Source organism: Tupaia chinensis, unplaced genomic scaffold (assembly GCF_000334495.1).
Source record: "Tupaia chinensis unplaced genomic scaffold, TupChi_1.0 Scaffold000423_1, whole genome shotgun sequence".
In the NCBI taxonomy this organism is placed as follows: domain Eukaryota; kingdom Metazoa; phylum Chordata; class Mammalia; order Scandentia; family Tupaiidae; genus Tupaia; species Tupaia belangeri.
The window spans coordinates 6,675,481-6,689,743 of NW_006159928.1; the positions used below are offsets into that span (position 1 = coordinate 6,675,481).

Sequence of the window (14,263 nt, forward strand, 5' to 3'; positions counted from 1 at the left end):
TGAGCTGGAACCCATATGGCTGACTGTGTGGGTTGAGTCCCGTGTCTGGCAGCTTGAAATATATGTTGGGTGTATGTGGGTGTGTGTCCAAACTCTTGAAAGGAGGGAGAATAGAGGAGAAGACATTGCAGCATGACTACACCCCATGGGGGGTACTTTTTCTCCTCTCTCTGTCTCTCCCTGGCAACCACCCCTCCCCAAAAAAAAATTAAAGAGTGTTTTCTATTTTCTCAGTCCTCTATCATTAGGGCATTTCTTGTTTCCTTGTGAAAGCAAGAAAGCTGCTGTAGTTCTCAGTATCACACAGAGACAATGTTTGACTATTGATGAAGATCCTCCTCCTCTTATTTTATAGAGGAGGAAGCCATTTTCCAGAAGCTCCTCAGCAGATTTCCCCTGCAGAACGGAGTCATGTGTCCACATCCTAGCAGCATGGAGGCTGGGAATCACCACCTGAACAAGGTAGGCCAGCCAGGAAGAATGGAAAGAAAAATGGTGTTTGGATAGACAACCCATAGTATCCGGGAACATCAATGTAAGGGAAAATTAATGCAGTGTTAAGCTTTGTATAATGAGACTCCTCCATGTCTAAATAGATAACCATACAGAAGGTGTGCTAAATAGGCTATAACAAACAACTGCATTACCACAGTGAGTTTGCAGTAAAGGTTAAGAGAGAAAAGAAATGCAACCTCTCAGTTCTTTAGCCACTAAGTTATAATTATGTTCCCTCAAAGTTTTATTTAAATATCACCATTTTCTCACAAGGAAAGAAGGTCATGGAAGTAAAACATCTAGCCTGTTTGAGCCTCCATATAGTTCTCAAAAACACCTTAAGACAGGCAAAAAATCAAAACAAAACTATAAAAACACAGGAGATTTAAAAACAAAAATGAAGATCAAACTATTTTCAAGACCTTGGCCTCTTTCTCCACATCTTTGCTGCTTCTAACATGAGTCTTGTTGCCGCCACCACTGTTTCCCACTCTGAAAACAGCACAGATAACTATCAATAGGGGATTACTTTCAGAATTTCTAGTACAATGGAAAAGGTGCAGTCACTGAAATGGAAATGAATCTGAATGAGCTTCCATGGAAGCTAGCCAAGCTAAACTGTCAGGAGAGAAGAGCAAGAAGCAGACCTATGCCTAAAGGGTAAGCTCCTTTGTGCTTTAAAAGAGGGGTGGGGAGGACTAGCAGGTGGCATGGTGGTTAAGGCGCTGAATCTCACAGGATCCACTTTACGGGTCAGAGTCCTGAAACCAACAGCTTGAAAATACATTCATGTGTGCATGAGTGCCCCAAAAGGGAAGGGATTGTGGCATGGCCATTCCCCTTGGGAGGTAATTTCTCAGTTTTCCTCTCTCTTGGGCGAGCACACTTGCCCTATAGAAAAAAACTAAATAATAATAATTTAAAAATAATGTATTAGAAATGTGCACAAGTATATTCTGTTTGGAAATTTCCAGGTTTTTGTTTTCTTTCAGATTTTTGCCATAGCCTGTATGCACTCAATGGAGAGAGACAGAGAAATAGAAAGAGGGAAAATGAGCAATGACTGCCTCTACCCTCCCAGGTGGGATGGCCACATTGCAATCCCTTCTCTTCCATTCTCCTCCTGGAACTTTGCATATGCATGCACACGTACCTGGAGTGACTCTCAAGCCACCAGGTCTGGGACTCAAACCACAGTCTGCCACTAGGAATCTAGGACCTTAACCACCATGCTACTTGCTGGCGCCTGGAAATTTCTAGGATATCTTAAGAACTGTGGTAGTTACTTCAGAGGAATAATAGGATTGGGAATCAGGGGACCCACACATTTGTTTCATAGTTTCTTTCTGATATACTAGGTTGTCATAAAGTCATGACTTTTATCTTTTTCTATGCAAAAATGCACCATTACTTTTCAGACAGCCCCATAGCTGTTTTTTATTCACCTCGTTTTCATATTGTTACAAAATTCCCCAATGTTTGTATCTTCAACATGAGATTAATATGTAAAGACCTGCCAAATTTCATTAGTACACTCAAGGCACTTCTGTCTCCTCTAAGGGCCTACAATTTATCAATAATGGCAAAATAACTGGTCCCCAGAATAACCAGTATTATTTTAACTCACACTAACTCGATGACTTCATTTATGTGATTACTTTTAGAAAAGGAGCTTCCTACTGGAAAGAGGGCTTTTAAATCCAAGTCCCCAAGGAAGTGAGACCAATGTCTTAAAGGCAGTTCTAAAAACACTGTATGGAACTACGCTGGAATTGGCAAGTCACAAATTTAAGTTTTCAAATGAACATGTTCATGTTTCTTCGTACATTGTATACTAACATAACGTCTTTCTTGCATAAGTCTCTGCAAAATGTCATCTTCTCAAGAGGCCAATGCAACCAAGATACTTCTACGAAGAAGTGGTTTTCCCATTCTTCATAGTCCCCAATATACATTACATAGTGATGTTTCCCGTTTAGATTCCGCACTGAGAATCCACAAGGGTAAAACCATGGCTAGTATATTTGAGGGGGGGGCTTTAAAAAGTTCATGGAAAATGAGTGTGATCGAAAAATACGGGTTTCAACATGCTTTCTGCACCAAAGTAGACTTGCAGTTGTTTGTTTTTTATTTTTTATTTTGTTTTTTTCCTAGAGAGATCTTTTGTTATAGGGCACATGCACTCACCAGAGAGAGACAGAGAGAGAAAGACAGAAATCACTTCTCAGGGCGGATGGCCGCATCACAATCCCTTCTCCTCCATTCTCCTCTCGGATCTTGGGCATGCACACACACACACACCCAGTGTCAACTTCCAAGCTACTGGGTCTGGGACTCTAACTGCGGTCGGCCATGTGGAAGTCTAGCACGTTAACCATCATGCCACTGCTGAGCCTCATACAAACTTGTTTTAACGTGCCTGAACAGGATCTAGTTTGACGCACTAGGGATAAGAGAAGATATTGGTTTGAAAAGAGGTCCTATCACAGCAACAAGAATTCTGCTAAAATCGAAGCAAGAACAAACACTGAATTTATGATGAAGCTTGAGTGGATGAATGGTGCAATCGCTAATCCTTCACAAAAAGTGTATGGGAACAATGCCCCAAAGAAATCAGCAGCTTACAAATGTATAACTTGTTTTAAGAAGGGATGAGATGATGTTGAAAATGACGCCCAAAGCAGCAGACACCCACATCAATTTGCAAGGTGAAGAAATTTCCTGTTTGTGCCCTGACTGAAGAGGACCAATGATTCACAGCAGAAACAATAGCCAACACCATAGACATCTCAACTGGTTCGGCTCACACAATTCTGACTGAGAAACTGGCTGAGCAAACGTTACGCTTGATGGGTGCCGAAATGATTGCACCCAGATCAACTGCACACGAGGGCCCAGCTTTCAATGGAAATTCTATTTCTTAGTGCCAGAAGTCACCAGGGAGAGAGAATGAGAGACAGAGACAGACAGACAGGCAGAGAAAGCACTCCACAATGGGACGTGGTCATGTTCCAATCCTTTTTTCCTCCATTTCTCCATCCTGTCAAGACTGTGGCCACACAAGTCACATAACACTGGGCCCAGCCTATTTTTCAAACCACCTGGGCCAGCTTTGTGGCGTTCAATGTACAGTGCTGAACTGCTGTGTGATGGGACTGGCCTTTGATGGAATTTTAAACAAGAGGGATCGAGATTTCTGTAACAACTAACAAAAAGCAATAAAGCCAATTTCTTAAGGTTGAAATTTCTCAGAAGCCAGAACAGAACAGAAACTACTCTGGATTAAAAAAATTGAGATGGGGAACTGGGTGGTAGTGCCGGGGTAAAGGGTAATGTTCTATGAGGCAATCCCACATGGGAAGGTTTCCAGTTCAAGCCCAGAGATCTCCCTGAGGGTACCAGCCACATGCTAGCTGAAGACGGGAGTGGACTGCATGATTCTGTTGGGGGTGGTTGCTGAAAACCCCTCTCTCTTGTTCATGGAAGAAATAAACCTAAAAAAAAGGGGGGCTTCTATGACTTATTTTAAATGAAAACAACACACTCTCCTCTCTCACTTCTCTCTCTTGTGACTGCACATGTGCCCTCTGGCATAATAAATACATAAAATAAAATGAAGTAATGCTAAAACCAGATTACAAGATACATAGGTTGGGCCCAGAAGTGTTTCAGATTTCTGAATATTTGCATGCACATAATGAGGTATCTTGGGAATGGGACCCCACCCTGCGGCAGCTGCAGGAGGCTGGGAAGGTCTTTCTTCCCTTGGGAATGCTGAATAAACTGTTGTGCACCTGTTTTGACTGAGGCCTGTCAAATGAGGTCGGGTATGGAATTTTCCACTCGTGGTGTCATTTTGGTGCTAGAAAAGTTTCAGATTTTGGAATATTTGAGATTCTCAGACCATGTTGGACAACCTGTATGTGAAATGTTTACATTTAACTAATTCTTAAAACATTAAAAATTGGCATTTAAAATGCACATGCCTTAGAGACCCAGAAACTCCATTTCCAGGTTACAGGAAGGAGTGTCCATATCGGAGAGTCCATTAAAAATACAGCAGTAAGTGCTGCTCAAGAGAAGTCAGATCCCGCATGGCAGCCGCAGTTTGAATCCCCAGCCCCGTCAGTCAGGCGTGTGTGCAAGTGCCTAAGATCTGACAGGCTGGAGGAGTGGAGGAAGGGGATTGCTGCGGACCGGGCCCTGTGAAGGCTGCTTCTTGCTCCCTCCCTTCCATTCATGCTCACATGTGCTTACGTGCATCCTATCATGAAAAAAGAAAAAGACTTTCTTAGAAAATTGGGCCATTCATGGTGTGGTGGTTAAGGAGGCTGGGTCCCATGTAGCTGACTATGCAGTTCGAGTCCTAGACCCGGCAGCTTGAGAAACATGCCAGGCATGTGTACTTGCATGCCCAAACTCCCCAAAGGAGGGAGAAATGCAGGAGAAGGGATTTCAGTATTACCATTCCCCCTGGTGGTGGTTTATCTCACTTTCTCTCTCCCTCTGACGAAGTTAAAAAAAAAAAAAAGTTTATAAAAGAGAAAAAGCCAGTTGAAGAATAACACAAATAGGATGAATTCCACTTTCTGAAAGTCAAAAGCAGGCTACCTGGTTTAACTATAAACACAGAGGTGGTAACATGACAGAAGAAAAGCAAGGGAAAGAAGCACACAGACTTTCAGATGGCACGAGCTCTTGCAGGTGGGAAGGTTTTACGATGGAAGGACAAGGAAAGAGGTCACAGGGCCAAGCTCAATACCTTAGCCTGAGTACTTTTTTAAAGTTTCTTTCATGAGCAATAGAAACAGAGACACAGCACTCCCAGTAGGATTCCAGCACTGTGCTCTCCCTCCAGCTTCAACCAACTTCCATCACAGCATGTGTACATCCAAGTGTACTCTGTCTAGGCTCTACCCTGGGCTTCAGGTGCAAGGGTGGTTCATATTTTTTTTTTTTTTTAAATAAAGTATCTTGGGATCACCAGGTGGTGTGGTTATTAAGGGTGCTGGACTCCCATAGGGCTGACCGAGGTTCGAGTCCCAGACCTTGTGACTTGCTTTTCTCACTTTCCCTCTCTCTTTCTCTCCCACTCCATCCCTCTCTGTTCAAAATTAAAATAAACAAAGTTAAATAAGATAATTCTTTAAAAAAATAAAGTATCTTTTCTGTATAATTTTTTTGGGGTTTAAGTTTGTTTTTGTTTTTGGCTATATGGCTCATCCTTTTGCTGAAGAGAGACAGAGAGAGAGAGCAAGAGGGAAAGTGAGAAATCACCACCCAGGGGAGATGGCCATATTGCAATCCCTTCTCCTCCTGGGATTCTGGGCGCGCACACACATACACACACACACGTGCCCAGCATAAGTTTGAAGCTGCCAGGTTTGAGACTCGAACTGCAGTCAGCCAGGTGAGAATCTGGAGCCTTAACCACCATCACTGATGACCCCTTTCTCTGTATAAATTTAACAATCTACAAACATTTAAAAATAAAAACTACAGAATACCACAGCAAAATAAATTACATGGGTGTGTGTGTATGAGTTATAGAATGGTAGCAGCTTCTTTCAATCCCTTTGCTCTTTCTCTGATTCTATACCTAACTGGATAGTGAGGCTAAAATACAAATCTGAGGTCCCATGCCTTAGACACAAAGGCCCTCAAGCCACCCCTTCAATGGGCCCAGTCTTCCTGATCGTTATCCTCACTGCTTCCTACTCAGGAATGTGAAGGGTATAGTTGAGAGAGAGTTGGCAGTTTTCTCCAGACTACAGGTGAGCCCCTGCCAAGGTAAACAAGCTAAGCCCCACCTCCCACCACACCAGGCTGGGGGAGGAGAGAAACCTGAAAGGAAAGAGCTGGGAGGGGCCAGCCAGTATCAGGAGTTATCTCCAGGATAGCTTATCAACCAGCAGTTGGCCAGGGGAACCCGGCCCAGGCCTGTTCCTACAGCCTTTGGAACAGCCTGGCACAGGGCAGCTGTAGCTATTTCACAAGCAATACTCCAGCAATCTAGGAGCAATATTCTCCCCTTCATTCCAACTGAAACTGCTGTGTTCACAATGCTCCGGAGGCTATGAGGGGCCTTGCTGTTACAACAACCCCTTCACATTTATTATTCCCACCCAGAGAAATTTAACCTCCAAGAGACAACGGGTCAACTGGTAAGCTGCAAACGCCTTTACTTTCCGTAACTGTCCCCACACTGGTGTTTGGCTTCTAAAGACTGGGAAGAGCAATCAACAATAAGCCCTCCTTTGTGACATTCTAGACAAACCTCTATCTGTGCTCAAAGATTTTAATGCCCAGAAGACTGTATGTATTTTGCAGCACCATACAGAAGTCTTCCATGACACACTCACACGTAGCCACAATTTTTTCTCAGTGGGATATGGCCACACTGCAATCCCCCCTCTGTCCATTCCTCCAACCCTTCAAGACCCTGGGCATGCGTGCACACGCACCTGTTGTGTTTCCTGAGCCACCAGGGCCAGGATTCAAACACAGTCAGCCATGTGGAATTCAGCTCCTTCCCCTAACACAGTGTTCAACCACTGTGCTACAAGGCCAGCCTCGTGTGGAATTCAGCTCCTAACCCTAACGCAGTGTTCAACCACTGTGCTACAAGGCCAGCCACACTTTTTTAAAAAAACATTTATTTGTTTCTTCCGAGAGCAAGAGAAAGAGTGAGACAGACAGCGCCCCCAATAGGGTCTTGACAGCACAACCCACCCCCAGCCTTCAGCCGGCCTCAGATCAAAGGCAAGAATGTGCTTGTACATTCAGGGAAATGCCTGGACTTGAACCGACAACCTTCCCATGTGGGATTACCTTATAGAGCATAACATTTTATCACTGTCCTACTGTCTAGCCCCCACAGCCACAAATTGAATACAGATTTTCCATAAAATCAACAGCTTCCCCAGGCAGAATTCTTGGGAAATGGAACCTTTACCACTCCTCCACCCCCCATGACCCACCCCAGGTGTCCACGTGTGGCCAGAGGGGCTCTGATTCATTCAGATGCACACCATGCTTCTCCCGGCTTCTTCACAGGCAGCCACCACACCCTTCTTCCCCATGGTAGACTAACAATGTCACCCAAAGTCAGTTTCATGGAGTCTCAAGTTTCCAGAGAAGGAAGGACTAGAAGGTGTCCACTTGCTGACAGACCAGACGTTAAAGTACAAAGTTAGATTCCAACTCAGGGCCTGGTTGGACTCAGGGTTACTTCCTAACGCCTGGGGAAGTGGGAGGAGGACTGGCTCCTTTCCAGCCCGTAGCTGGCACATGCAAGCCCAGCATTTGTCCAACACTCAGTCACTCACATTGCATTTTCATTTTGAAAAGGATCAAAAAAGGAATTCGACAGTTCACAAGTTTAGGCAGTTTCAGTTCCTAGAAACTCACTGAAAAACTAGGAGGAGGGGACAGCTACGTGTGGTGTTGTCCATGGCCAGGGGCCCCTGTACGATACTGGAGCCATGTGGAAGTCTTGGTGTTTGGATCCAGAGCCCACCTGAACCCTCTTAGCATGTCTGTAACCCTGGCTGGCTGTGAGGCTGTGGTTGGTGGGGGCTGCGGAGATCACAGTGTGACAAAACCTCATTGAAGAAACCTGTCTGTCTCTCATGAAAAGAAATGAACCAAAAAGAAAAATAAAAAAGAAATGAGGGCGAGATTTGGGCAAACACAAAGGTCACTGTTAAGAGCGTGAATATCATTTGTATTTCGTTCAGGCACCTTACAGGATGTGCATTTACACGAAGAACTGCCACGTCTATGTACACACCTTGGCTGAAACAGGAGAGCAGGGAAGGGACTTACCAAACGCCACAGAACTCGTCAGGGAGCAGACCAGGATCGGCAGCCAGTTCACCCTCCTGCTGGAGAGGCGTCTGAGCCTGCCAGGCAGGCAGGCTAGAAATTCTGAACAGCACCTTCCATATGACTCACACTGGACTCTGGAGATACTGCTCACATTATCTCTGGGTATTCCTGTGTTAGTCTCAGAGAAACTCCACGCCCCACGCTGTACAATTGCCAGCCAGAGTGCACTGGTGTCAACCCTCCTGCACAAATGGGTTCTCTGTGCGGCCAGCAGAAGAGACACACGCTCCATTAACATATCTTCACAGGGAGGCCGACTACAGGGTCCGGCTATCACACAACTCCAGGATAGCAAGAGAAGGACATAGGTCTGGTTCTCCCAGTTTACCAACGAGGAAACGGGTTCAACTGAATAAGGCCTGACTGGGCAGGGCAATTGTGAAGCAGTGGATGAGCACAGGAAATACCAACATGAACGAAGACAGAGCAAGCAGAGATCAGTCAGAGCCAGCGGAGTGAAGGGACCCCAAGGCAGCAGAGTGGGGTCAGGGGACTTTACTCTGCTGAGGCATTCACGAGGCAGAGGCTCTCCGGTGCCTCCGAGTGTCAGGCGCGGCGAGGCGTGACAAGAGGCCTGGAGAGGCAAAGGGCACAGCCCCCTTTAGTCTGGTGGCCAGGGAGAGAGAAACAAGGACAGCCACTCATGAGTGCCAAGAGAGGCAGCACTTGGTGCTAAGAGGGACTGGGAGGGACTGCTGGGGGAGGGAAGGAGGCAAGGCGAGGGGACGAGGTGGATCTAAAGCACGAGAAGTGCCAGCTTCAGTGGTGGAGTCCATAGCATACTGATCTGCAGGGCTGGAAGCCACCTTGCAAACTGTGAGTTCGAATCCCTGGGCTGGTAGACCTCAAACCTGCTGGGTGTATGCCCAAGATCCGATTGCATCATGATGACACTCTGTTGAGGATGCTCCTCTCTCTCTCTGCATCTCTTGTAGTGCACACACACTCTTTATCATGAATAAAACAAACTTAGAAAGAGAGAGACTTGTCAGAAGGTGTTTCAGTTAAACTGAGCCCTGAATCAGTCAGCCAGAGAGCAGGGTTGGGGGGACTTAGGGATACAGTGCGAAGACAGCAGGAGAATGAGGGTAGCAGAGACTGGACTGACGGGCCCCACCCGGACCATGCAGAGATGTTCAGATTTCATTAACAGGCTCCCTGGCAGCTGATAAGAGCATTAGGGTCATCAGAATCCTGTTTCAGAAAAGTCCTTCTGAGAAAGCAGGAAGGAAAATGTATTTCCTGGGGTGGGGACAGACTGGATCCTGCTGTGGCCACCCATGGTAAGAGTTGGAAGGAGGTTGGTACAGGGGTGGCAAGGAAGGAGAGGATCTCACCTGAGGGATGCAGAGGAGGAGGAGGAATCAAGGACCACCCCTCACAAGACAGGCAGGAGGGGTTTGGGGTAGAGGAGGATTTGGTTTCAGGCAGGACAAACTTGGGGTTTCTATAGGACATTTAAGCACAGGTGTTCTGAGAAACGCTCAGAAGAACGGGGCTGAAGAAGCAGCCCAGAAGCCCAGCAGAAACAGTGCTTGGGGCAGCTCCCTGGGAGGACAGGGGCAGACTTGTGGGTCAGTCCAACCCAATCAAATCCCAGCCCTGTCTCTTCACAGCTGTTACACCTTGGGTAATTAAATTAACCTTTTTTTTTTTAAAAAAAAAAAAAAAGAGAGAGAGAGAGAGAAAAGCAAAATATACAAGACATAAGAAATGGAAAATTGTCGATAACACATATGTTGATATGCTTGATTGAGCCTACAGACAGTGTATTTTGGATGGAAAATTCATTTTGTATACTGTAATGATGTATAGCGTATTAATGTTAAAAAAAGAGAAAAATTAATTAATTAATTAAAAAAAAACTTGTGGGCTAACAGATACATGATAAGAATGTGGCTAATACACTGGTGGGCTTCTGAGACCAGCTGAGAACTGGCTTTCACATATTAAAAAATACATGTGCAAAAAAAAAAAAAAAGAATTATCTTATTGTTACTTTTTTTAAAAATTGCTATAGGACACGCACACTCAACAGAGACAGAGAGAGAAAGTGAGAAAGTAAGAAAGTAAGTCGCCAGGTCGTGAACCCAAACTGCAGCTGGCCATGTGGGAGTTCAGTGCCTTACCCACCATGCCACTGACGGGCCCCTAAATTCACCTTTTTGACTCATCTAAGGAAAATTCCTCTCGTGAGTTAATGAGATCAAAAAAGGACCTGGTGTCACTGCAGACAGACCCGATATTTAATATTTTCCTCTTGCCCTTTCGTAAGCACATACTGTTTTGTATTATAATTTGAGTACTTAACTCTTGCAGCAGATAACAAGTTTCTTGCTGTCACTGGTCTTTAAATCCCTTTGACCTTCCTTGTATGCACAGATTCTCAAATATTTGAAATGCCACAAGTCATATTGAAAAACTCAGGCCAGAATCTTCCAGGGAACCATAGGTTTCCTGCCCTCAATATTAAATAACTAATGCAAAGATCTCAAGATTGCCATGTGGTTTAAGTGGTATTGATTTAAGTCTGTGTTATAGGAGTGGGTAGAAAAGGGCAGAGGGGTTTGGAAAACAGAGAATTTCTTCAGTCTAATAAAGCCCGGTCAAAGTATAAGAACTTAACTCCATATAGAAGTATACTGTAATATTTAAGAAGAAGAGTGTCTACCGAAATTAATATTGCATAGCCTCTATCCTCTGGCTCAGTTCAAGAAAAGGTCCTTAGCAATGTTAAATAATAAATTCTAGTAACTGGGATCTTGCCTTAAAGCGAATGTCAAGTCAATAATAATATACTATGTATATAAGGAATGCATACTTTCTTTGCTAAGCTCATTTTGCTGATTTTATTTACAAGTCTTAAAGTGAACATTTAAAACTACTGTAAGATTTAAAAAAAAAAAAAAAAGAAAAGAAAATGACTGACCACAAAGGATATATAATTCATTTCCAGAGACTCAAGCTTATTCATTATTCTTCTAGTTTTGCTTTCAAATTTGGGTGCCAACTATTTTTAGGGCTGTCTTTCTACTCTGAAAACATTCTGATCACCGGGTTTCATTTCACCTCCAACTTACTTGCTAACACACTTTGACAGTCACCCATTCCTCCTTTCCTGATCCTTCTCTGGTAGTGTCATATATTCCCACTCTTTCGTCCTCCGCCATCAGTCTATCTATCTTGGTGTTCCATATCCTAACCATAAATACCTAAAAACAAAACCAAACCATCTCCCCACTTTTCTGATATAAAATTGCTCGATGAATGCCCCAAAGCTCTGCAATTGTTTAGCTCCTTTAATAATTTTCAGTGAATGTGGAGAAGGGTCAATGCAGGGCTAATGCTCGTTGGGACGGCTCTCATTCCTGGCTGTCTCCAGTGTGGCCACACAGGACACTGCTCAAGCATGACCACTCTGAGGGCACTTCAGTCCTGAAGTGCTGAGGAAGGACACGTTCACTTCCTTTCACGTTCCTGGCCCTGGACTGAGGTTCTCACTGCTCGCAGAGTTTTCTAGACTCTGAATGACTTCCCTTTAAACTCACATACACCTGCCCGCACCTCTTACTAAAAAACATCTAAGCTTCTGACTCTCATTTATATACAGACCCAAGATACCTCCCAATTCTTTCCGGCCTTCAATAGGTCATAACATCCAACCTGGACAGACTCAACGTTTGTGTTGTGATGATAAAACCCTCTCCTAACCCTCTGCAAGTAGGGGGCAAAATGAGAGCCAATAGGCAACCAGATTAGCTGGTATGTGCCACTAGACCACCCACGGCCACATGCCACCTGGCTCCTGGGCTGCATGAGTTATCCCTCAGACACGGAGACATGCCCAGTCTGGGTGAGGGACTTTTCACTTAAACGTGACTTTGAAACACATGTTACACACATGAGTGTAACTACACTCATATTAGAGTTGTTGTTTAAAATGAAGAGCACCTCAGGACCAGCAGGTGGTATAATGGTTATGTTGCTGGACTCTCATGTAGTTGATTGTGGTTCGAGCCCCTGACCCAGAGATTTAAAACTCACGCCGGGCATGTGTGCACATATGCCCAAAATTCCAAGAGGAGAATTAAGGGAAAGGGATTGTGGCATGGCCATCGCCCCTGCTAGGTGATTTCTCACTTCTGTCTCTCTGATGAATACACGTGCCTTATAGCAAAAAAATCTCTCTAAATAAAATAAAATGAAGAATACCTCATGGTTACAATACTCTCCTCCAAATTGCCCTACAGCTTTTATGAAAGTAGCAGGCCGTATCCATGAAATAGTTCACCATCATCCAGAGCACAATGGTCTCACTCTCACATTACAGTCCAGGGCTGTCTGACTCTTCAAAATGCAGTTCAGGATCTGCAACCTTTGAGGACCAAAGCATCCTTCTTACAAGTTCAGGGTTAGCCACTTGCTCCACAGAGCCATTCTCTATTGTCTCCTCTCTCTAAAACACCTGAGCTATCTTTTAAATTCTTCTCTTTTGCTCCCCGAGCTGACTTAGCTCCTCCAGCCAGAGGCCCCTACGTGAGCCTCAGGTTTCGTTCAAGTAGAAGATAAGTTAGCTGGCCTTCCTTTTCACAGCAGCGCCAACGGAGCCACAGATGCCTTCCAAAACTGACAGATGGCCCATTACATTGCAACCTTCTGGAGGACAGTGTGCTCCCATCTATGCTCATTTAAAAGACACACACCTTGAACCAACAATATTGCTTTTAGAAATGTTATCTATCCATGGTTACAGAAAAAAAGATGTATTAACAATTTCAAGATAGTCTTACAAAGCAAAACAAAATACGGGAGTGGGGGGAATACTCACTTCAGAAGGTAGTACTTACACAGTGTTTCAGTAGGGACTGGTTAGCCCAGCCACGGTGGTACAAAAGGGAAGGCACAGCTGTGTAGTGGATAGGGCCAAATGGGAAGCCTAGGTTCCATTTCTGACCCAACCTAAACAGGCCAAGTGGGTGGCATGTACCTATGGCCTAGCTAACTGGGAGGCTAGGGCGTGAGGACTGCAACATGGCAAGACCGTGTTAAAAATACCTGGCTCTCTATCCCTTCTTTCACCCCTACATACATTCAAGAAAAAAAAGGAGGGGGGCTGAGATTAAATGATGGTACGTATATACTTTTTGGGCAGAGACCATTTATTTCTATAAAGATACGTGAGAAATCTAACATCGCTATCTGGGGAGTAGGGTATGAAGCTAGAAAAAGAGACCTTATGTTTCCTCTTAAGACTTTTAATACTGTGGGATTTATATTTTATTTTTAAAATTATGCTAGTTAACAGGAAAAAAGTGAGCCTTCATAATTTGGGTTTATGCAAGTGATCTCCTAAGCACTTTACCAAAGTTATTTAATCTCCATTAAATAAGAATTAGAAAAACTAGCCACAAATAGAAACTATACAGAGCAGATATACATTAAAATGTGCCTGCTTTAGCAGTTGATGATTTAATTACTAAACTCCAATTCCCAGAAGATTAGGGTGTTTTTCTCCCAGGCGCTTACTATCTGTGTGTGTTCCACTCTATTTTAGAGGCTCAGTTTAACCATCTTCCCTAGGCTGGACATGTATATTTAGCTTTACAATGGGTGGAGTTGGGACCAGCAGTTAGCATAATGGCTATGTCGCTGGACTCCCACGTAGTTGACCGTGGTTCATGTCCCGGACCCGGTGGCTTAAAACTCACACCAGGCGCGTGTGCGTGCGTACCCAAGATCCCGAGGGGAGAGTGGAGGAGAAGGGATTGTGGTGTGGCCATCCCCCCTGGGGGGTGTTTTGTCGCTTTCTCTCTGTCTCTCTCTGTCTGGCCAGTGCACACGCCCTATGGCAAAACCTCTCCAAAAAAAAAAAAAACAA

The 14,263-nt window shown here is 44.5% G+C and overlaps 1 protein-coding gene across 8 annotated transcripts in view; it reads right to left on the reverse strand.

Annotated features, from left to right (window-relative positions):
• Positions 1-14,263, reverse strand: part of TMCC3 (transmembrane and coiled-coil domain family 3) — a 389,672-nt gene that overhangs the window by 33,372 nt on the left and 342,037 nt on the right. Inside the window, exon 1 of one of the 8 annotated variants that reach the window (XM_006154851.3) lies at positions 8,323-8,457. The exons of the other annotated variants lie outside the window; for them this stretch is intronic. The gene's annotated coding sequence lies outside the window, so the exon portion shown is untranslated. Of the gene's footprint in view, positions 1-8,322; positions 8,458-14,263 lie in introns of those variants that run through there. 8 annotated transcript variants of the gene reach the window in all.